This window comes from Euprymna scolopes, chromosome 17, assembly GCF_053919585.1.
Source record: "Euprymna scolopes isolate OS-2025 chromosome 17, ASM5391958v1, whole genome shotgun sequence".
In the NCBI taxonomy this organism is placed as follows: domain Eukaryota; kingdom Metazoa; phylum Mollusca; class Cephalopoda; order Sepiida; family Sepiolidae; genus Euprymna; species Euprymna scolopes.
Window position 1 is genome coordinate 18,353,220 of NC_136498.1, and position 26,912 is coordinate 18,380,131.

Below are 26,912 nucleotides of genomic sequence, written 5' to 3' on the forward strand. Positions count from 1 at the left end.
TTCCCAATACAAGAATTACATATTTGTGAAAGTTGTTAACATGTAGATAGTTCTAAAATAAATAGAAATAGAAAAATAGAGATGGACAAACATACAGAGAGATAGGTAGAGGTAAGGACATATATAGAGACAAATAAATAAACATACATATATACATATATATATATATATACATATATATATAATAACAGAGAGAAAGAGAGAGAGAGAGAGAGAGAGAGAGAGAGGGGGGGGAAAAGGGGAAGAGAGAGAGGTTAATCACGTTTTAAATTAATTTTCGAAAAATACGTTGATCGAAAACGTTCCCTGTAATCAATACAAGCATTACATATTTATGAAATTCGTAAACATGTATGTATGTGCATAAAAAGTTTAAACATATATACGCATGTATGTGCGTAAAAAGTTTACGTATATATATGCATGTATGCGTGTGAAAAGTTTGAGCATATATATGTATGTATGCGTGTGAAAAGTTTGTACATTTTTTTACTATGTTTAAAGCATGAACCAGTAACATTCGTATTTAACAATGCCACATCGTTTGGAGAGATGCAACATCGACTGAAATGATACGAATTGAAACAACAATTTGAAAGTGAATGGGAAAAAGACAAAAAGGTAAGTGATATTTGTTTTTTTATAATTTACATGAAGCTGAAACCATCATTTTAAAAATTTATTTCATGCAAAGTTTATATTTTATCCTTGTTGCTCTATGTATTTAACTATCATCCTATTATCATTTGAACTCGTAGAATTTGAACTAGTTGCTCGGGATATAATGAGTAAAACTATGCATTTTTTATCATTATCTTCACAACAACGTATTTTCTTTATTGTTTTTGTTCTCACGCATTTTGTCTTCTAATATAGTCTGAAGAAACAGGCATTTTGGAGAACGTTTTGTATTATTGCCTTATATGTTTTAAAGTTTAGCAAATCAAATGTACTTACTTGAAGTTTTAAAAGGACTTCGATCTCAAAGCTCTATTGGAGGGGGAAGAAATACGTCACATTGGGGTAATGACAGAGATTAGGTGTTTACTCGGAGAATTATATATATATATATATATATATATATATATATATATATATATATATATATAAAGTTTTGCAAATACCTGACGAATCCTCACAAGGAAAATTCTGTGTAACCTGATTGTCCTATATATTTACTTATACACTTGCTACAAAGCTCTACTTACGTATTGAGCACTGCTGAAAATAGATAAGAAAATTTTATGTTGCTCCATAAAATAATATATATATATATATATATATATATATATATATATATATATATATATATATATATATATGGATTCCGAAATAGCTGGTCTGATTTTTATGTAATTTCACACAAATATACTTTATGGGTCTGAGAGTGTTATTGAATCGGTTTTGTATCGGAGTGCATCTAATAAATATCTAAAATCATTAATCGATAATTGAAAAATCTGATTATGAACAAAGTTAACACCTTATAAAACCTAACATCACAAGAACATTTTAGAAGCAGAAATGGCCAGAGTATGAAATCTACAGGATGTCTTTGATAAGACAATGGTGCGTTCGAAATGAATGTTTCTGTTTAGAACACAATTGAATCATGGTACTTGACTTTTGCATTTAAAACTTTCATTCAAGCCATTATATAAAATATTTTTACAAAATCAACAGGAGGTTCTTTGCTAGACAGGTGCACGCTCGAAATGAAGGTTTCTTTTCAGAGCACAATTGAACCAGTTTTGATAACTTTTGCATTTTAAACTTTAATTTAACCTATTATATGAAATAATTTTTTAAAAAAAATCAATAGTAAGTTCTCTACAGGGAAATGACGACTACAATGCACTGTTGACTAAGTCACTGCAGGAAGACGTGACATTTACTCCCGGCGCACCGCGATGAGTCTCAGACCAGATCAAGTAATCGATCGATTTGATTGTAAAATGGGCAATTCAAACGATTTTGATGACAATAAAAGTATTGGAACTGTGGTACATTTGTTGAACTTCATCCAATCTCGGGCAGCGTCGGGTATCCCTGCAAAAAATATAGTTTGGATTTTCATAATTGGATATATTTAAAGTTGTAAAGGAGTTTCTGCCGTCAGAGTTCTCTTAGATTGACATTTTGATGATCTTTTTCAGAATATTAAAAAAAATTCTATAGGGAGTATAATAGCATTGATCAATATATATATATGTATATATATATGTGTGTGTCTGTGTGTATGTCATAGGAAGGTCTCTATTAAACTACTTTGTCAATTATTGGTTTAAAGACTTGAAACTTGATATATAGGAAATTTGGCCTGTGGAATTCACTTGCTTTGTCTTTTAGGCGGTAAAAATAGCTGTGAAAACTAAAAAAACAGAACTTGGCAGGCGTAAGTCAACTTAAATACTTCTTTACGCATATGAAAATATACATTTGTATGTTAATGCGAGTTAATTTTTTCTATCTATTTTAGCTCAGACGGTAACGATAAAGCTGGAGAGTTGCATGTTTCGATTTCGATTATAGCTGATGGAACCTAAATCATGTTTTCTAAACTTTTGAATTCACTACTATATATAGGGTACAATGTAATAATCAATAGAGTATTGGCTTTGTAGTAATAAAGATGATACATGCATAAATTAAAATATCACATTCAAGTATAATTTACGACCGGGCCACGCCGGGCGATCACTGCTATATATTGACACAAAAGATAATCAACAGTGAATTGGCTCTAAATACAAAATCTGCATAAATTAAAATATCATAGTTAAACATACATTACGATTAGGAAACACCGGCAGCGTATTATATATATATATATATATATATATATATATATATATATATATATATATATATAATACGCTGCAATATATATATGTATTCTTAATAAATATATATTTTTTAAATAACTATAGACATACGTACGTTTGATGTTCATTACTGACATCATTGTATGGCTTTTTTAGTCTAATGAAGTTGTCTTTTTGAATTAAGATTCCACTATGATATTTATGCACATATGTAACCAATAATGCTTGTATAATAAACAGACAATATCATAGCTTTGTCCTCTATTGTGTGGCGGGTTTCGTTATATATATATATATATATATATATATATATATATATATATAGTAAGTTATAAAATATATATGGCAATAACATACTACCTAGCTTTACCTACGTATTGAGCACTGTTGAAGTAAATAGTTCATGCATAAATTTATACTTTGGTATATTAATTTATGTGATTAAATTAAATAATCATATATATACACACACATATATATATATATACATACATATATACATACATATATATACACAGAGAGAGATATACACACACACACACACACACACACATGTATGATTAGACTTTTAAGCTTTTTAAAAACGGGAAAAATTGACTTAGAATGATTTATAACAAATTGAGAGCTGAATATGGTTAAACTGCTGGGAGGGTCGTAAAATATGCTTAAATGTGATATTTTAATTTGTCCAGATTTTTGTACGTTATTATTATAGTGATTTCAAAAGTAAATAAAAAGTAGTTGGGTACCATCAGCTAGAATCAAAACCAAAGGCAAAACTGTAACATCCAAAGCTGGTGACGTTATCACTGTACTTACGCTTACGAACTGATTAAAAATAAACTAGGATGAATGTACTAAATGAATAACGATTTTAAAAAAGAAGATTTAACCCCTTTTTGACAATTTAAAAACTATTTTAACCGGCTAAAGACCCATAAACCAACATTCCATAACAATCTAATCTCTTCAGGCCCCTATCGCTGCTCTGCGACTTTATGTTTCGGAAGAGATAAAGCTTGAAAATATGGAGACAGACAGACAGACAAACAGAAAGATATAGTGAGTTTTATAAATTAGATTAGTATCCATTTTCGTATTAAATGCTAACTGATATTCATCTCTACTTATTCCTTATTTTGTATTGATCGAATAATATACTATCTAGTTCGCTGCACCTTATCAATACAAACGCTAATACACATTTTCAGCAAGATCTTTCTAAATAATTTTCAAGAAAAAGTTGAACGGAAAAACAGACGAAAAGAGATATAGTATAGATCAATTAACTAAGTTCAAATGTGTTAATAAAATGTGACAGAAAAACATATTTTTTTGCAAAAGTGCTCAATACATGAGTAGATCTTTTATAAATAACATTGTATAAACATTAAGAAAAACTACGCTAATCGAGCCATGTTTCGACATTAATCTGTTTCGTCAGAGATCCAATAATGTTTAATGTCCAATTAATCATCATCAAACGTTTTCCAATTAATCGTCATCAAACGTTTTACCATAAATTTCGATGAGTTGAATGTCAAATGTAAAAGTTCTTTTAAACGAGAAGAATACCCGTGCAAGAACGAATAAAATAATTTCGTGAACAAGTTTTGTGCCACTTTTATTTTTCCTTACGATGATTGAACTACCAAACCTTATGCCTAGAATACTTGTTTCAATTTTAATCAGACGTATTACATGATTCTGATTATAATTTTTTTCAAAAATTTAATTTTTTAAGGAAAAACATGAATTTAGTGAATTTTGCTTAATTGATGTTTAATGGACAACCGATAAAATTTAATGCAAATCTGAAATATTTGGATTTTCAAATGGAAGGTTCTACCTATATGATACTATTTATATACACCAAAGATACTGGAATTTGATGAATTTTTTTTATTATTATCTAATAACTACGTCTTAGATGATACAAAAGTCGGAGATATCTGAATTTTCACTAATGTGTCTTACTTCATCCCCCTTGAATATTAACGTATATATATATATATATATATATATATATATATATAATCATTTATGCAGGCATATACATGTCTTTTATATTAATATTTTTTAATGGGAGTCACCACTTATCAAGATTCGAAGGCCACTCGAGAGTAGGGTTATTTACACACACACACACACAGACACAGACACACACACACACACAGACACAGACACACACACACACACATATATATATTATTTATACAGGCATGTACATGTCTGTATAAATAGATGTAAATAATTACTTACAGCCTCCAGATAAATGGACCAATCTTTGAATTAAGCTCTATTATATCTACCTAGTGGATATTATCTGGATTTGATACTACGAATATATTCTTAAACTGAACTATAATATATATATATATATATATATATATATATATATATATATGTATTATGTACGTATATATGTATGTGTGTGTGTATTTAATAATACCTTTCACTCAAGCCACACACATATATATACTATCGATACACTATCAGTCGTCTCTGAACAGACAAAAAGCTTGTGAAATTAGAGAAGGACCACCTTCTTATATATCCAAATGCTTTAAGGCGTCACGTGATCGTTTTCCGTAAAAGTTTATTTATACGGTATTACTGGGCGAATATTTAATAGAATGAGATTCTTTTTAGCCAGATTGTCCTAAACAATTTTACATTAATGTGCGTCTGTCACAGGTGGCCATTTTATGACCTATGTCATTTCTGATCTTTCATTTGTGTCTGAGGTAGGTATATATTCTGATGACGCCATACTCTAGTCTTAATACGTGCGTGAAACCAACACACACATATCCAAGATAATGGCTTAACTCTTAGAATATGACTTTTAATATATAATAGAATTGATGGTAATATTTCATGCTACTCAGCCAACGCTCCTTTCCTCTAACAATTATAAAAAAAAATCATTTTCCTTGGCCTAACATTTAAAAGTAACATGAATTTGAACAAATACATATAACACACTGCCAAGGCTACTGCAAAAAAGGTGGGCTTCCTCTAAGAGGCTAGAAAACTTATCACATCTGCTAGTATCGTATATCTCTTCAAAGCCACCATTCACCCACGCATAAAGTACTATTGTTAGATCTGGACTAGTGCACCAATAGTGCCCCTGACTCTTAGATAAGGTAAAAAAGAGCCTTTAATCTAACAGTTCCCACACTATCTACCAAACACCAGCTCCTTTCCCATCTTCCCAGTATTGCATGCCTGTACTTTTGTTTTATAAGTACTCGAATGGAATGTATTCTGAATAACCAGATGCACTCTTGCTCGCTCGACATAAATAGTATTAACCATTGACAATGTATCTTGTTATAATTAATGAACCTTTTCAGAAAAAGCAAAAATTTGAAATTTAGCGTAAAAAAAAACAGGAAAACAGAGAAATATATCAGATATCTTATATATATATATATCTTGTATATATATATATATATATATATATATATCTTATATATATATATATATATATATATATACATATATATATATTCTTTTTTTTAATATAATTATAATTATATTTAAAAAAACAAACAATATATATACCGCTCCCCATGTGAGGGTACTAAATTGGTTTAAGGGAAAATTATTCCCAACTCGCATTTAGGTAAAAATGCACTTTCGTAAATAATTGAATTCATTCAAAACGTATCGCAAAAACAAAAACAAATAATACACACACACACACACACATACATATATATATATATATATATATATATATATATATATATATGTGTGTGTGTGTGTGTGTGTGTGTATATATATATCAGCAGGGAGACCTGACATTGCTCGGGATTAAATGAAGATCAACTAATGTTCCACACTTCCAATATTTTTCTGGCCATCATAATCTATGGAAATGCCTATTTTTTAATTAAATCGATTGATTGCCTACTCTAGTCGGGGACACACCACAGTGCATCGGAAAAAAAGCTTCACATGCCTCCACCACTTATCCACAATACATTACAGTGTACATTGCACTGTAAAAAAACTCGCGGTTGGTTTTATAAATTCATTTTTATATAATGATTTAAATTAAAGTTACAAATGCAAAAGTTAAGCATCATCGTTTAATTGTGCTCTAAACAGAAACGTTCATTCCGAACGCACCCTCTTTTTCTTATCAAAGAAGCTACTGTTGAATTTTATACGCCGTTCATTCTTCAATTTGCGCGTTGATAAAACTTTTAAAATGCATTTGTGATGTTTGGCTGTATCAGTGTGTTATCTTTGGTCAAAATCGGACTGTTGATTCTTTGATCTAATTTTTTCAATTATCGGTGTTTGATATTTATTGAAAGACATTCTGATACAAAACGTATCTAAGAACACTGCCAGACACATAAGGTATATATGTGTGAAATTTAAAGAAAATCGGCCCAGACGTTTCCGAGTCCATAGGGGACGAACTCACACACACATGCACCCACATACAAATGCCTTTATATTTAAGGATATATCTATTCTAATAATAATAATAATAATAATAATGATGATGATGATGATGATGATGATCATGATGATCATGATGATGATGATCATAATAATAATAATAATAATAATAATAATAATAATAATAATAATAGAATAATCCGTATTCCTGTCTGTTTGTTTAGTTGTTTATTTATTTGCTCACAAACGTTCGCAGCGAACATGAGCTGGAACATATAAATTGAGAGCATTGCCAAGGCTACTGTAAATAAGGTGGGCTCTCTCTACCGTGCTAGAAAGCTACTTACGCCTGAAACTATCCTGTATCTCGACAAGGCCACCATCTGCCCATGCATGAAGTGCTGTTGTCACATTTGGGCTGGTGCATCTGCTACTAGTCTCTCGCTCTTGGACAGGGTTCAAAAGAGAGACACCGAACTGATAGGTTCTGAACTGTCATCTAGGCATCGGCTTCTGTCCCAATCGACGAAATGTTGTATCTCTTTCCCTGTTCTACAAGTATTTTAATGGTGAATTCTCCGACGAGCCACAAGCCCTTGTACCCCCTCGACGTAAATTTCCCCTGAAAAACCCGACAAGCAGCAAAATCGCACCCCTAAACAGTAGAGATCCCTAGATGTAAGAAAGCCTTCTACTCTAATATTTTCTTCCCCAGAACTGCTAGACTTTGGAACTCCCTTCCGAGTTCCTGCTTTCCCAGCAGTACTGACATGCAGAAGTTCAAGTGTAATGTGAATGGACATCTTGCTGCTCAACTCCCTACATAGTACCCCGCAACTTATGTCCCGGATAGTAAACCCCTTCATCAAAGTGGCACTGTGCTTTGTTTGGGGTGAAAATGGGGTAAAATAGCAGATATATTTCGATATCATACATATGTATTCTATGACGTCATAGGAGCTAATGTTTTACATGGCATCATTGCAAAGTTTAAAGTGGGGGGGGGGCAACAGATTCTCTGTCAACGCCGGATACATAGAACTAGTATATATATATATATATGTGTGTGTGTGTGTGTGTGTGTGTGTGTGTGTGTGTGTGTGTGGAGCATAATCGCATACATTAATTATCAGACAATTTCGTATTTTGTAATGTACATTCCCAGGAACACAGGAAGCAACATGAGCAAATAATTCTTGTAGCATTTTCATTAGACTGGTCCTTTTCTTGTAGTCAAATCAGTTAGGACTAGAGCTCACATGTTTCGATATTGGAACTCATGCAATGCACATGATATTATGCAGTGGATATATGATACGCATAACCAGATAGCAGAAAGTAAGCTAACCAAATATCGCCCACGACGTTTAGTCTCTCACCAATTTTATTACACAAAACTGTTGACACATAACGACACACTTTTCTATGTTCCCATTTGAGTAAGTTTATGTTTAATCTGTGTTCTGTAGAGATACAAGTCTAGATTCTGCGGCATGAATTGTCGGTGAATGTCAACTTATTGATTGCGACGCCTTAACAACTTTCGTGGGCTGCGACCGAGTCACAGGCTGCATCAATATTGATTAACGATCGAAAACTTCTTGGTCGATCGCAATGAGTTGATCTGTTTCCTCTCGTTCAAGTTTTAGATTATACTACGTTCGACATAAATAATCCTGGTTACGCCAAAATGCACAGAAAGAAGTTTGAAGTTTACATTGGCCGAAACGCCGTGAGAATTGTTGTTCGATTAATTGAAATATTACAAAAGTTTTAATAATCAATTAAAAAAAAATCCCATAAAAAGTAAAATTCGTGAAAGTAAAAATGCACATTCGAAATTTATTATATACTTATTACACACACATTGTCTTGAATTATCTGCTGGAGACTATCCTCGAGTGTATTCGGTTTTTATGAACAAGAGTTTGTTAAGACAACCTTATATAAAGATCATCATCATCATCATCATCATCATCATCATCATCATCATCATCATCATCATCATCATCAAGTGGTGTCCTGCCTGGAACAAGCATTGACGGCCATGTCTCTTCATCTACCCCATTCGAGGCATTCATGAATTCATTGTTGCTCATTATTTTTTTATGTTTCTCAGGTATTCAAACTGTCAATGTATGTTTCTGCTGCCGTCCTCTACTTCTTCTACTCACGATCCTTCCCGTCAAACTATCCCGGTCTAATCTGTTTTTTCTGTAGACATGGCCTATGAACATCGTTTGTCTTTTTCGTATTGTTCTTATTAGAGACCTTTTTGTGTTTGCCATTTCTAATACCTCTTGGTTTGTGCTTTTTTTTCTGTCCAATACATCTTCCAAATTTCTAGGAACCTAGTTTCAGTTACCTTTAGTCGCTTCCTCGTTCTGTTGATTGTTCAGCACCCACAACCGTATAAAAAAACAGACCACACACACGTTAAATATATAAAGATACTTCATGCTAAAAGTAAACCCTGGCTAAATATTCCAAATAACATACTATTTTAAGCTAAAACAAGATCCTCTCGACATGTCTATGCACCGAATCAAATAAAGAATAGTTCACTTTTTTGAAGTGATGTACCTCACGTAACAGCACTAAGATATTCCACCAGACTAAATGAATTCTTGTCTTGGAATTTAGTAAGACCATAAAACCACATGAAAGATATACCATAACACATTTAACTGGTCAACTGGGGAGAGAAAATGTTCTTCACTTCTTTAGTAACTCAACGCTTAAAAGTTATAGGACTTTAGTTGAACATTCATACATACATGATGATTGCAACGTGTTGTTAGACGAGAGCCACTCCCTCAGTCACTAAAAGTCCATGTGCCCGAAGATGACTTTTTAGCCCTGCCAGCGACTTGCACACCATCAAGTAGACATGACACTGAAAACTTTCACTGATTTGTATGAAACTAGCAGCAGCGGAACCTGTATTATCGTGGGCTTTCATGTGATTAACAAAACCTGCCTTAGACAAGAGAGCCCGATCACACACCTTACAGATCCAGAGATCTCCATGGTTGGGTGGCAAGGTTTGGCATTTCCTACATGCTCTCTTAAGCTTCGCTCGGTCTATTTTGGCTGCTTCAAAGTGTTCTGCGCCCCTATATATCCGTGTCCTCCACTGGTAGCGATCATACGCTAGGGACTCCCAACTGTCAACAGGAATATGAAAACTCACCAGACTCTCCTTGATGCTATAACGAAAACGTTTTTTGGGCTCGTGCTGGGGCCTTTTTCCAAGAAAGAGCTCACCATAGAACAACTGTTTTGGGAGTCGATAGTCTTCAAGCCGGATGAGATGACCCGCCCAACGCATCTGGTTCTTAATAACAATGGTAGCAATACTGGTTGTTTTGGCCTTTTTTAAGACATATGCATCAGGGACAAAGTTATACCACTGTAACCCAAGAATGTGTCTAAGGCAGTGCTGACGGAACCTCTCAAGCAATTCTATATGTGACCGGTACAAGGTCCAAGTTTCAAATGCGTAGAGTAGGGATGGTACTACACATGCTTGATATACTGAAATTTTAGTTGTCAGAGTTAGATCACCGTCAGACCAGACTCTATCTTGTAACCTTCCAAAAGAATCAGATGCCTTGCTGATTCTCTGTCTTATTTCCACATTAAGAGTGCCATCATTTGATAAGGTACTCCCAAGGTTGACAAAATTTTTTACGATTTCAAGGCGCTTTCCACAAACGAAGCTATCAAGTTCCACATACAGATCATCGGGAGAGGGAGTGTACATGACTTTAGTTTTCTTAATGCTAACTGTCAGTCCGAAGCAGGTACAAGCATTTGTAAATAGATCCATCACTAGTTGCATATCTACTGGGGAGTGTGTTACCAGGTCAGCATTATCAGCATACAACAGTTCCCTAACAAGTCTATCACTAGCAAGTGTTTTGGCTTGGAATCTTCTGAGGTTGAACACCTTTCCAGTCGTTCGGAATCTAATATAAACACCCATATCACAATCGTGGAAACCATACCAGAGCACAGCAGTCAAATAGAGCGAAAACAATGTTGGTGCAGCTATATCACCCTGCTTCACACATTATCAATGGGGAATTCTTCCGAAAGCCGACCATTGAAGTTAACGCGACCTTTCATACTACGATGAAGTTGCTTGAATTTGTCTGTAAAAGCAGGTGTACAGCCAAACTTTTCCAGCACTTACATACATACATATATACATATATATATATATATATATATATATATATATATATATATATATATATATATATATATATATATGCATTTACTAATGTATAAAATGCACTTTGTGTGTGTGAATTCATTCCATATTTACTCCAACACGTCTGCGCCAATTTATAAAAAAGAAAATTCGCACAAATGTATTCTTCGATAATTTTATATCGAAATACAGCTGATAAGCACCGAAAATCGATCATTTAAAAAATCCAAATAAAAAGAAACAATCTGATTTTGATCAAAATTAACACTTTTATGCAGTCTTACATTACAAGTGAATTTGAGAAGTTTTATCACCACCCAAACAGAAAGGCCCGGCGTATAAAATCAACAGTACGTTCTTTAAGAAGACAGGGACGCGTTCGAAATGATTGTTTTTGTTTAGAGCAAAATCGAACCGTGACACATGCCTTTTTCATTTTAAATTTTAATTCAAGTCATTATATAAAAATAATTTCATAAAACGACATAGATTTTATACAGTGTAATGTAGACCACCATGTATTGGAGATTAATTCACTGCTGGAAGACATGTGAAGCTTTCTTCCGATGCACCATGGTGGGTTTCTGAACAGAGCAGGCAAATGGGCGATTTAATCCAATTCGATAACAATTACAGTATTGGAAGTTTAGAACATTAGGTGATCATCATTTAATACCGGGCAACGTCAGATTTCTATGCTAGACGCATGTGTAGATCTAGTGTTAGCTTCAGAAAGAAGCATCTTGATTTCTGATACTTTACACTGAAATAGAATTTTTAAAATGTAGGTGAACATTAAAAGCGATTGGACGTGTAGGCATGTTCGTGTCTGTTTGTATATGCAATAAGGAGACAGGGAATATAAATAAAACAACAAAAAAGTGAAACCAGACCAATAAAGTTAATCCCTTTCCAATATCAGTTCGAATGTTTCTATTGTAAAGATCACCGGAACATGAATTGGACATGTCTGAATCACCGAGAACATTTCGAAACAACACATCATCTGGAAAAATCTAATAATAGATTTACGCGAATCCAAGATTATTGAAAATAACGCAGATATAAAAAAAGTGAATAATTCATGCAGCTTTAGAGTTTCTGTTTCCTTCGCCGACAACTTGCACTCAGATCTATACAAAGCAGTAGTAAAATATGAAATAGCGATATTTTTGTATATCAATTGACAATTTTTGTTCGTCAGAAATATATCTATCATATATAACCATCTAAGTATAAAACCGGAGGAAAAAAACCCCCAAAACAAAAACAGTACAATTCCAAGAATTTTAGAGAAGTGGTATTATAGGTTAATTAGAACAATACCCGTCTCAGGACAGGTAAAAGTAATTTCCGCAAAAGAATGGTTTGCGGTATTTTTATTTCCCATTACGAAGATTAACATCATGAAGGACTTCCATGTCTTTTTTATCCTCATTTCCATAAAATTTAATATAACTAAATATGGTTCATATGACGAGCATTATATCTTTACCGAATGTCGTATATTTTTATAAACCAAGATGTTGTCATTCTTACAAGTACAACGTAATATCACAACTCAATTTCAAGAAGTTTTTTCTTTTTATTATCCTTTTCACTTATATTTGTTTGATTCAATCCATTAAAAAATGCACAGGTATTTATAGTTTACGCATTCATAAAATGCATTATTGCGTCTGGAGTTGGTAACTCTGTTTAGTTCCAACATTTCGAGTTTACTGTTATTCATTTCGAAAATTCATACTTTTCTAAAAACGAATTCTTGTAGCCATCTGCTAAAAAAATTTTACAAAAAAAAAAAAAAAAAAAAAAAAAAAGCATAAATACATTAGATGAGGATGCATACCATTATTTAGGAAATTTGGTCTACAGTTTTCACCTTCAGTGTTATTTGTAGAACGTTTCGGTCGATTTAACCTCCAACCCTCTTAAGGTGTACCTTGTCAAACTTGGTAATCTTTCTTTCAAACTCGGGAATCTGCACAGAATCTTGAACGGAAACTTGTATTCAATCCGCAGAGCTAACGTGTTTTTTTTTCCGTCTGAAAATCTTAAGTGATTCGCATTTGCATTCTTAGTATCACCGCACTGACAAATTAAGTATCAAACCTCAAGAAGACAGTCACTTTGAACTGAATTTTACCTAGTACTTTATAGGTTACGTCATGGATTATTGGAAACAGATTCCCGAATTCGACAAGATACATCTGAAGACGGTCGTAGATTACATCGGCTGAAACCTTGTGCAAATAACACTCAATATGAAAACAATAGCTCAGATAATCCAAATACTACAAGTTTAATCAGGTTGGAATATTGTATTGTACAAATCGATCCAAAACTGTTGTGATGAGGTGAAAGTGATCATGCTGTGAGGTTTAATATTTTGCCAGAAGCAAAGTATAATATCTGTTCTGATATTACATTTCTTTTCGGTCATAGAGTGAGCCAGTTTTTTTTTTCGTTCAAATCCAGAGTGCCTTTTAGGGGAGATAGATTTTTCCCTATATTACAAAACGACCTTGTTTCTAACTCATGGAGAGACAAGTAAATTGGAACTCTACGTAGAAAGGAAATAAATACAAAGAATTGTAAGAGGCAAGGGAATCAAATGACAGGAGAAGTAGGTAACGAAAAATAGAGATAGTTTGGTGAGCGTCGCTCAAATCGGCAAATGTATACTCTTTAGACAAATAGACGAAACGTGAAACCGCATTAAAAGTGGACAACACGGACAGGCTATAAAGAAATAAAGGAAATAATCATAACAAAAGCCACGAAGACGCAATTAAAGAGCAAGAGAAATGCGTAACATAATATGGAAATAGATTGATAATCACCGCCACAACAGCACTAAGACAAACAATACTGAAAACTGTGAAATAAGAAATATGAAAACGAAAAAAATATGGGAAGATACTCATTTATACGTCAGAGCAAAGCAACTGTACACGCGCATGGTCATTTCTGTAAGAAAGGCACTTGAAATTAGAAATGGATCTCAATATAATGCAGAAAAATATTACGAAGGTCGTTCAATAAGTAATGTCCCTGACCTATTTTTCATAGCAGGAGAAAAACAAAATTTGCCACAGTTGTATGTCTTTTAGTCTTTCTCTACATGGAAAGTACCCAATGTTACGCATTCCCCCCATAATGCAACTCTGGAGACCATTTTTGTAGAACGTCCCAAGTTGGTCTTCCACCCACGACGTAACTTTCCAATTAAAGGTTCCATCATCTGGAAAACGCTTTCCTTTCAAAAACATCTTCATGGCTGGAAAGAGGTAGAAATCCTACTGTACAAGGTCAGGAGAGGTAGAGGGTGGATGTAACTGTTTATCCAAGCGCCTGTGCTTTTAATCTGGCGACAAACGCGTTGTTGACCAGAATGTTGCCCTGCAGAAAGAGTACACGTTGGATGTTCTTGCTTGCTTCGCCTCTGATTTTTGTAGTTTCTCTTAATTCCCACACCGGTAAGGCATAATACGTAATTGTGGTAACCTTTACGAGAAAATCCGTCATCATCATCCCATCCTTGGTAATAGAGGACTGCAATCTTGCTTTGAAGGTGGTAATAAACCTAAATTTCATGTAGTCAATCTTTTGAAAAACGTTGACTCATCTTGGCACATATCAAAATGTATCCTCGAACACGCGTTCTCACTTTTGGAAAAGTGTCAGCAACCTGGATATCCATCTGGCAGACACTTTATGCATCTGCACATAGTCATGCATTACACTTTCCACATACCCTGTACTAATCTTGATCTCTTGGGGTATTTGACGAATAGACATTTGTCGATCTTCCAAAATAACAGCCTCAACCTGATTGACACATGCCTCATATACAATGGCAGAAAGGGGCGACCAGATCTGGGAGATGTTTCTACACATTCCTGGTTATTTTTGAATACACAATGCTAACGTTTTACAAGGCCATATAATGGAACATGATTACCATATGATTTTTATTTCATAGAAAGTTTGCTTTCAAATACAAAAATCGAATATCTCTGGTAACACACGACAAGCTCCATTTCATAACTGATTCAGTTCAAACACCTGTAAATTATAAATCATAGTTCATTTAAAACTGTAATTTGCCATATAAGCCATGGAAATATAGATCATTTCATTTTCAGCTAGATTAAGTAAGTGGAAGTAAGTTAAGGGCATTATTTATTGAATATACCTCGTAGAACTAACTACATGAATGTGAAGACAGATGCAGGAAAACAGCAAATGTAGACATTATGGACAGAGAGACGAAACGGTAAACTATCACCACCACATGACTACTACTACTACTACTACTACTACTACTACTACAATATTAAAATTTCTCGCTCACACGGCTCTATTCCAAATCCCTGGCCGTGAAGCGCCATCAATAGACTGCCACTACTGCACCGAACAGTCATAATAAAACGAAATGTCACATAAAATCTTTTTCAGGTAAAATTTGATAAAATTTGGAGGCATATTTTTTAAAATGAAAATTCAATAACAAGCAAACGAGAATTTTTAAATGATTAGTTAAAACCATCACATAATTCGAAAAAAAATCGATCATTTTTAATTCAATTATTTTTAGTGTGCAATCATTTATGTCAGTTTGACATCGATTAAACTGAACTTGAAACGTTTTTTATGATCGTTTGATACAAAACAGTCCATTTCTGGTAGGCCACGCTCATGGATTCAAAATAGGGATGTGGGTGTGAGAAAATTAATTATCACAACTACTATTACTACAACAACAACTACTAGTAGTACTACAAAAACAGCAAAATCAACAGCAAAAAAATCAACAACAATAATAATAATAATAATAATAATAATAATAATAATAATTCTGATTTCGTTTATGAAAGTCTCTCTGGAAAGGGATGGGATTCATTTCCAGAGGATTTCCCTTAATCCCGGCTTCAAACCAAGAGCTTCAAAGATCAAGGGGTTTCCTAAGGATGTTAGTGGTACCTATAATTGCAGAGGTTTGAAGGCCAACTAAAACATCGGGGATTTGTAGTTTTTTAAATTGTCCTTCCAGACGACTTGATACTACTCCTAGTGTACCAACTACGACTGGGATTATTTGTGTTTTAACCCCGTGTACACACCTTATCTCCAAGGCCAATGGAGCATAATTGCTCCAATTCTCATTCTCCTTCTCTCTCACATTCCTGTCCCAGGGTACTGAAAAGTCTGCAATCTGCCAGTTTTTTTTTGAGACCTTGTCAATGACGACCAAATCCGGACGATTATGTTCCAATTGCTTGGTCGTTATGACAATTTTGTCCCACCATACCTCTACCTTGCCATCCTCACTTGTTCTCACTTCATCAGGCACCTCCTCAGACCATTTTCTAGCACATTTCACCCTAACCCTTTTACACACCTCCCAATATATCCGGAGTCTCATGCGATCGTGTCTTTTGCGGTACTCTCTCTGGGCCAGTTCGCTACACCCTGCTGCAAGGTGCGCAATTGACTCTGAGGTCGTACCACAAATCTGACATTCTGCAGCAACTTCCTCTCCTAGAACCACTTTTTTAACAATCATGTTCCTAATGCCTGCTCTTGTGCTGCACAAACAAAAGCTTCAATACTCTTAGCCAGATACCCAGCTCTAAGCCATTGCCATGATCTTTCATCAGTCACTTCTGCTATATCCTGGAAGAACATTCCATGCATTTTCTTCCTAGCCAGTTCCTCTGCCCTTTCTCTATCCATACGTTTCACATAATCAGCCTTGGTCTCACATACCTCCACTTTATTGGCCACAACCGTAAACATCCACTCCTCACTTCTAACCACATGCTCCTTCACCGACATTTCCTCGGTTCTAACACAATCTTTTACACTTTTCAATCCTCTCCCACCATCTTTCCTCTTTTGATACAGCCTTGCTACGCTACTTCGAATGTGAAATATACCAAACATTGCTAAAACTTTTCTTGATTTGATATCCATGGCATGCAAATCCTTGTCAGACCATTCTAAAATTCCCGCACTGTATCTCAAAACACTGACTGCCCATGTATTTACTGCTTTCATTAGTTTTCCTCCATACAGTTTCGACTTTGCAATTAGTTTCACACTTCTAAGATACTCTTTCCTGACTTTTTCCTTCATTTCTCTGTTCATGATGCCTACACCCTCCAACACTCTCAAATACTTATATCCTGTATCTTCTATTTCTTTCATGATTTCTCCATTTGGCAGCACTATTCCATTCGAATGAAACTTTACTCCTCTTTTCATCACCAGCACCGCACATTTACTAATTCAAAACTTCATCAAATTGTCTTCTGAGTATGTCCCCACAAGTTCTACCAGTCTCTCCATTTCCTTTTCATTTCTACCGAATATTTTCAAAGCATCCATAAACAGTAGATGGTTGAGGCGTCTGTCACAAGATCCAAAGTTATACCCCAGTTTTTCTCTCTTCAAAGGATGCTCAGTGGCATCATTATCATTACAAAAAGAAGTGGAGATAACGAATCTCCTTGAAATATCCAATAATAATAATAATAATAATAATAATAATAATAATAATAATAATAATAATAATAATAATAATAATAATAGGATCTTCAGCCAGGATATCCAAATGGAGTTGACATGGAAAAGTGTGCAGTACTAGTTATAAGAAAGGGAAAACTAGCGACAACAGAAGGCATGGGACTACCCAACCAAACGGAGATGAGAGCCCTAGGGGGAACAAGACGACTATAAATACCTAGGAGTTCTGGAAGCAGACACCATCAAAGCCACAGAAATGAAAGAGAGAATTGGAAAAGAAAACCTCAGGAGAACAAGAAAACTTTTGGAAGCTAAATTATATAGCAGAAACCTAATAAAAGGTATAAATACATGGGCAGTATCATTAATAAGACACTTAGGACCTTCATAGGATGAACCAAAGAAGAACTGAGACACCTTGATCAGAAGACCAGGAAACTCATGACCATGCACAATGCACTACACTCAAAGGACGATTGTTTTTTACCATGTCACATCGACGTAGTAATAGGGAGGGGGAATCCATATTTAGATTAATTAGATGATTTAAGTACAATACTTAATATTAACAGCCATGGTAAGGTGCAAAAAAAAAAGAAAAAAAGTGCCGCTCAATTTAACTCTCACTATTCGTAACCTAAATATGCAGTATCTTAGCTGTGATACTAGAGCTATTCTTCCTGAGTGAATGCTATGCTCTGTGCGTGACCTTAATGTCTGCCTATAAATACAAAATACGAATTTCCGATCCGCCATGAACTAGTTCTTGTAACTGGAACAAACACCTAACTGCTAGCTACGAAATCCCAATATACATTTTACCTCCAAGACGATTACCTCTGTCTAACCTGCATGCGCAAAAAAAAAAAAATAACAAAAAAACCTTACCTGCCACTCTAAATCCTAATGTAGATCTGTTTCTTGTAAATTGATAACCCCTGTCCCTTGAAGGCTAACAATCTGCTCCTTCCCACCAAACCGCCACTTAACTCCTACATTTCACACCGTTTTGTACTGGAATCTTTAACTTCCAGCCCCTAACCCTCACATGCTAACTGCTTAGTCATCACTACACATCTATACAATTCTACCCTTTAGACATGCATTGGAGTTCATTCCTATTCCAGTTGGTATTTAACAGCCAAAGTATGTACTCAGAAGCAAAGCACACCGCACGCACTGCATTACACAAATATGTCTCCTCTTAGATAGCTTTGCAACGCTAATACGAAACTGAACCAATGCTCCTTGCTATGCTAAATGTCCATAACTCTTACTTGAAAGCTGAAAACATCTTCTCTCAATAATAGAAACTCACTTTGTACCTTCAACTTTATTCGCATCTACTAAAACCAGCCCATATATCTATTTACCAAATTACACATGACTCAAAACTTACTGTTTTATCCGTACTATATTGCACTCGCATCTCATGCCCTGCTGTCATCTAAAATATAGTTTGGGCACAACTCGTAGTTCAATTCTTAACACCTACTCACACTTAAATGTTATACTAGACCCAAGCTCACATGAATAAAAAAAAAAAATAAAGAAAAATAATAAAAAATGTATATATATAAGAGAAAGCCTCAAACCACATTATCTCCTCCTAACAAGCCTCCTTGCAATCATAGTTACTTACACTGCATGAGCTCTACTCAACGCCTTTATCCAGTAACAATGAAATAACAATGTCCCTAATTCACATTGAAGAGTGTAACTATTTAGCAGATATATAACCTCTACAAACTAACCCAATAACATTAACTAACCACGCGGGGTCGCAGAAATACCTGGATTAGAACCCAGGCGCGGAGCAAACCCTCTCAGTGGTGACGGACCCAGTAGATCTTTCCAGATCATCCGTCTAGGAGAAGGAAAACTCTGAAACTAAACCAAAGAGGAGGGAGGCCTCTTCAGTCTTGGATGACAACCTTCCTAGAGCTGGTGACTCAAACAAATTACCGGTTTGCAAACCTAAATTGCTTAAGGAGTAGATAGGTCCTGCCTATCGCCCGGCTTCCATACTCCTTCTTTGCCTATTAGTCAGGCGCAGAGATACTATCACAGTGATTCGACAGAAACACCCATTGATAGATCTTGTTTCTTGTCTAGGGCAATGAACGCCGTTTCCCCCACTCCCGACACACCCCATCCCTAAAGCTGGGCACTTGAGAATGCTTGAGTACCATATATGCCTGAGCAATTAGATTGGGTTGACCTTCCTCTGATGGGTTGAGGGTACCGGATTGACAGTTACTGGCTGCTGTTTCCGACTGGTAGTACAGGTGCCCTAACTCTTTGGTAGCGCTTAGAGCGGCTGCTTCATCAACAGTTGTATAATATCGGGATGTTTGCAGTGTCATGGCGCGCATGGAAAAGGGACCCTGCACTCATCCCCGGTGGGCTTTCCTGAGGCCACAGTCCTAGTTGATGGAGGGTCAGCTGATGGTCTACTTGTGATGCATGTGTGATATTCTGCATAACCTCCTGTTCGGCTTCCCCTAACGTAACTGAAACACGTTAAAAAATGATGACAGTACAAGCTAAAAATAAGCTTAAACCAGGCTTAGGGTCAAACAAATCCAACTTGCCTCCTCCCTTGAGGCTTGCATTCACAAATATCCGTGGGCTTAGAACTAATTTAGCTGATGTTGAAGCATTTCTCCTAACAAATACCCCGGATATCTTAGCACTAAGTGAGACTAACCTACACTCCTCCATCCCCTCTAACTACTTTAACATGCCTGGATATCTCCCACTCTGCGGTAAGGACTCTAACAGACATATGCACGGACTTGGAGTTTACATTCGTAATACCCTTCCCTTAACTAGAGAAACAAACCTAGAAACGGATGATCAAGCCTTTATGTGCTTTAGACTAATCATGCAACACAACATTAGCTACTTTTACTTTCTCTACCGCTCTCCCTCGACCCAAGACTGCACCATAATAAACAAAGTATCTGACAGCATAGACACAGCGCTCTCCTTCGACACTAGCGCCCAAGTACATGTATTTGGTGACTTTAATGTCCATCACAAAAACTGGTTTGGATTCTCTACTTACACAGAGGCAGCAGGCAACGCAACTCATAGCTTCGCTGTATCTCACTCCCTATCACAAATTGTTACTTTTCCAACCCGTTTCCCTGATCAGGAAGAACAACACGCATCACTATTAGATCTGTTTTTGACCACAGTTCCTGATGACTGTGTAACGAAAGCCGACAGCCCACTTGGGAACGCTGATCATGCGGTGATAATGGTTGAAATCGCCCTAAACTCTAGACCCAAAACTGGGAATCCATCAGAGATCTTATCAGAGACGCCCCATGGGGAAATATTTTTTCTCTTCCTTCTGAACAGTGTGCAACCGAGACCACTGAATGGTTCAAAACTGCAATCGAAGCGCATGTTCCCATGCGGAAATTCTATAGCAAGCCCCACTCTCCCCAATGATTTACTTCGACTTGCGCAACGCCATTGCCCAAAGGCAGCATGCATTCCGCAGGTTTAACCGACATAAGTCCAGTTCAAACAGACAGAAGTACATAGAAGCTAGAAGTAACGTTAAGAAAGAAATAGCGACAGCTAAGAGGGAATTTACGGAAACCACTAAAAAACGCATCGAAGCACAAAAACTAGGAAATCGTGACTTCTGGAAAATCTACAACAGTGTAGTAAATAATGGGCAATCAACAATTCCCCCACTAACCAACAATCACGAGGTTCTTTGCTCAGCAACCGAGAAAGCTAACATGCTTGCCAGTCGGTTTGCCTCAAACTCCACACTGGACCCTTCCAACCACCCCTACCTCAATTTGCTATGCGGACAGACGCCACGCTTGACGATCTAATAATCACCCCTGCTCAGTTGCATGCTATCATAAAAAACCTTGACACTTTAAAAGCATGTGGACCCGACCTCATCCCAGCTGTGCTATTAAAAAAGTGCTCAGCCGAAGTAGCTCCAGTTCTCTCCAAACTCTACAACAAATTCCTTAATGAATATTGCTTTCCGGGCTGTTGGAAAACTGCTTCTGTGGTACCAGTATTCAAGAATTCTGGCGAAAGAACTGACCCATTAAATTATCGCCCTATTAGCCTCCTCCCACTTTTTGCCAAAATATTTGAGACCTTAATTAACCATGCTCGAGTCCATCACCTTACAGATGCTAAACTTCTGACCGACCAACAATATGGATTTAGACAAGCCCGTTCCACGGCAGACATCCTCACTGTAATCTCTGAACGCATATACCATTCACTGGACAAAGCGGGAGAGGGCAGAGCGGTAGCTCTAGATATATCTAAGGCTTTTGACAGGGTATGGCATGAGGGTCTCCTCATGAAGATTAGATCATACGGTATCACTGGTAGAATACATAACATAATTAAATCCTTCTTAGATAAGAGAAAAATCCAGGTTGTCCTCGACGGTCGTACATCTAAACAATATGATATAAATGCGGGAGTGCCCAGGGATCTATCCTTGGACCACTGCTGTTCCTGATATTCATAAATGCCCTCCCCGACAAAATTGCCTCCGAGATGGGTATATATGCTGATGACACCACACTCTATAGCAGGCACGACAGGAAAACAAATGAACGTATATCTAAAGTAATGGCAGAAACACTCGAGGAAGACCTCCAATCAGTAGTGGAATGGGGACAAAAATGGATGGTCACGTTCAATGCCGCCAAGAAAAAACTGGTTTCATTCAATAATTACAAGAAACCTTCTCTACCACCTATAGCAATGGCCAACGACTCTTTATCTGAGAGTACGTCTTTCAAGCTCCTTGGCCTAACGTTCACAGGAAACATGAGCTGGAACAATTACATCGAGAGCATTGCCAGGGCCGCTGCGAGGAAGGTGGGCTCTCTCTACGGTGCTAGAAAACTTCTAGCACCCGAAAGTATCCTGTACCTCTACAAGGCCACTATTCGCCTATGTATGGAGTATTGCTGTCATATTTGGGCTGGTGCATCGGCTACTAGTCTCTCGCTCCTTGACAGGGTCCAAAAGAGAGTCGCAAATCTGATAGGCCCTAAACTGGCATCTAAGCTTCAGCCTCTGTCCCATCGTCGAAACGTTACATCCCTCTGCCTGTTCTACAAGTATTATAATGGTGAATGCTCTGATGAACTGCAAGCACTTGTGCCCCCACGACGTAAACACCCTCGATAGACTCGACAAGCAGCAAAATCCCACCTCACACTGTAGAGATCCCTAGATGTAAAAGATCTTTCTACTCCAGTAGTTTCTTCCCCAAAACTGCTAGACTTTGGAATTCCATTCCAGGTCACTGCTTCCCCAACTGTACTGACATGCATAAGTTCAAGTGCAAAGTGAACCAACATCTCGCTGCCCAAATCCCTACATAGTACCCCAGTAGACGTTTCCCCTGATAGTAGCCCCCTACACCAAAGTGGCAATGTGCTTTATTTGGGGTGAAAATGTAATAAAAAAAAATGTTAACTGATTCTACGTGAGAAGAAGGCGGGAAAGAGCTAGTTTGTATAGAAGACTGTATGCATGACACACACACACACACACACACACACACACACACACACACACACACACACACACACACACACACAAAAGAATTAGAAAAATACATAACGCAGAACACGGAAAGGATAATCATGGCAGCGAAGAACACTAAGAAAATCGAGAAAACAGAAAACAGAGAGATAAAGGATAAGACGAGAAAAGAAAAATGGGAAGAAAAACAATTACATGGAAGATTCATAAGGATGGCAAAAGATGAGAATAACGAAAACACTTGGACATAGATGTGAAAAGGACACATACGCCGAGAAACTTAATTTCTAATAACTGCAGCACAAGATAACTCGATAAGAACCAACCACATCAAAGCACAGATCGATAAAATACAAGAAAACAGTAAATACAGACTCTGCGGAGAAAGAGTCGAAACGATAAATCATATAGTAAGTGAATATTATAATAGCTATCAGACTAATACTATACAAAATAGTCGTGAAGAATTAAAGTTGATGGAAAGACCGAGGCGGGAAAGTAATAATACGACCTTAACTGAACGAGTGCAAAGCACTATTGCTACTTAAATTTCAACGAAGGTTAGTGGTCATTGCTAGGGGGAAAAAAAAAACAATAGCAAGCCATAGTTATGATAACACAAGTTTATTTAAAGTGCAGAATACTGGAAATCTGAGGAGACTTGTCACCCAACTCCAGGAAACATCACAGAATATTATCAGTGAATAATAATAATAATAAAAATAATAATAATAATAATAATAATAATAATAATAATAATAATAATAATAATAATAATAATAATAATAATGCGAGCGCTAGGAACAATACGGAAAAACTTTGGAAATAGAATGGGGGAGATTGGAATCAGAGGGATGGCAGAGAAGATACAACAAATTTACATAATGAAAACTGCAGAAAATAAAAAACCTTGAATGTGGAGATTAACACATGAATTAAAACAAACTGGACACACAGAAACGGCTACAAAACTAAGACAACATCACATAAAATCATGGAAACTGAAACTATATAATTGTAAGATACCACCCCCTTTTTGTGTATGCGTCATCATAAATGAGGAGGGTCAAGGAGAATAAAAATACCAAGGAGAGAAAGCACTAACTAGACCTTCGCTGGCTGAGTGCAAAGAAGACTGAGATCTTATTGCCACCCAAATCCTAACGAAGACCAATTGTCGCCGCCAATGAAAAATTAATGGCAAGCCGCTGTTGCGTAACGCAAATTCTTTTTCAAAGATTATCGAAAGAGATGGAGAGTGCTGGGAACCTCAGGAGACTTGTCGTCACTCAGACTCCAGAGAACACCACAAGTTGTTCTCAAAGAGCAATGTTTGATGATTTCTTCTGTGACTTCTTCTAGTGAGTAAATAATAATAATAATAATAAGAAGAAGAAGAAGAAGAAGAAGAAAAAGAGGGATTTCTCTTTATTATAGCCATAATGCTTCTGAACAACATACTAAGAATATGCCAAACCGGATACCAGTTCATTATCACAGAAGAAAGAATGAACCATCTAATGTACATGGATGATCTGAAACTGCTTGCAAAAACAAAGATAGAACTAGAAACGCTAATAACCAGTACCAGTATCTTTAGCCAGGATATCCAAATTGAATTCGGTATCGATAAGTGTGCACTGCTGACCATAAGAAGGGGAAACTAGAATAAACAGAAGGTATAGTACAGCCCAATCAAACAGAGATTAAGACACTAAGTGAACATGATAGCTACAATACTTGGATGTACTGGAACCATAACATAATCAAAGCAACAGAAATGAAAGAGAAAATAGGAAAGGATTACCTTAAAAGAACAAGAAAACTCCTTGATTTTAAGCTATATAGTAGAAACCTAACCAAAGGAATAAACACGTGGGCAGTGTCACTTATAAGATAAGCTGGACCGTTTATAAGCAGTATAAAAGAAAAACTAAGTAATCTCGACCAGAAGACCAGGGAACTCATGACGATGCACAATGCACTACCACCAAAGGATGATACTGACCGACTATATGTAAAAAGCAAAGAAGGAGGAAAAGTGCTGATCTTTATGGAAAACTGTGTAAACAACACAAAAAAATGAGGAAAATACATAAAGCAGAAAGAATAATTAGTACAGCAAGAGACACGGAAACAGCAAAGAAGATAGAAAAAAGAGATAAGAAATAAGATCAGGAAAGAAAAATATGAAGAGAAACAGTTACATGAACGATTCATAAGGATTACGAAAGAAAAGACTAAGGAAAACACGTGGAAATGGCTACAAAAAGGAAACCTACACAGTGAAACTGAATCACTAATAACAGCTGCACAAGATAACGCAATCAGAACCAACCACATCAAAGAGAGGATCGACAAGAAATAATAAAACAGCAAATGCAAACTCTGGTGGTAAAGGGACGAAACAATAAACCATATAAGTGGATGCAGCAAACTAGCTGAAAAAGAATATAAAAGAGTGGTAAAAGTTCTTTGTGAAATTTAAGATACCTCCATTTTATTGAAATGTTAACAATAGGCATTAGACAATAATCAATATTCTCCTAATTTCAGTTTCTTTAAAGTTTTTTAAAAATATTTAAATTGATGGTTTTATCGTTTACATCTTAATACAAAATTGTTTGCTACAGATTTGTCAATTTTGCAAAGAATAATTCAGAATTTCCATGAAAATGGTAATGTATTCTTGTTTTAGGCGTGTAATTTATAAGATCAGCATTTTATATATTGCTAGAGAATTGTTTTATTTTACGAGGGACGTCTCAAAAGTAATAACTCTTATTTTTATTCCTTCCGAATGCATCAGATGAGATTGTAAATTGCGAATTTATGCATTCGTGACCTGTTGTAAATATTGACGGTGTTAGACTCTAAGAATTTAACCCCTGTCGTAGACATGCGTCAAAAGCAGAAACGCGTCATTGAAATCAAGGCAAAAGTACATTGCGGATGATAGTGGCTATGTTGTAAAATAAAGTTTGGAGCACAAAAGGCTGCTTGTTTTAATTGTACCACTCCCGTCTTCGTAACTCTTCGACTTTTTGAGTTAAGAAAATAGAATGCTTTACTTTGGAAACAATTCTTGTATGAAAAATCGCGCTCCAAAGACTCCTGCACAGCCATCGTTCATCGCATTAAAGATGCATTGTGAATGATGTTGACAATGCCGGAAAACAATTTCTGAAGTGCAAAATATCACTCGTTTTATTGATACCACATCTGTCTTCGTATCTCTCCAACTTTAAAGTAAAAAATGATAAGCTTTGCTATTGGAACGGCCTTCGTATTTTGTATTCAATTTGTCGATATTTATATAAAGTAACAGTTTTTTGATCACTGTTTTTTTTTTTACC

The 26,912-nt window shown here is 35.9% G+C and overlaps 1 protein-coding gene across 1 annotated transcript in view; it reads left to right on the forward strand.

The window, feature by feature from the left end:
- Nucleotides 1-260: 260 nt before the first annotated feature.
- LOC145296707 (cholecystokinin receptor-like) overlaps nt 261-26,912 on the forward strand; it is a 97,422-nt gene continuing 70,770 nt past the window's right edge. The window contains exon 1 of the mRNA XM_080142684.1: nt 261-621. The gene's annotated coding sequence lies outside the window, so the exon portion shown is untranslated. The remainder of the gene's footprint in view (nt 622-26,912) is intronic.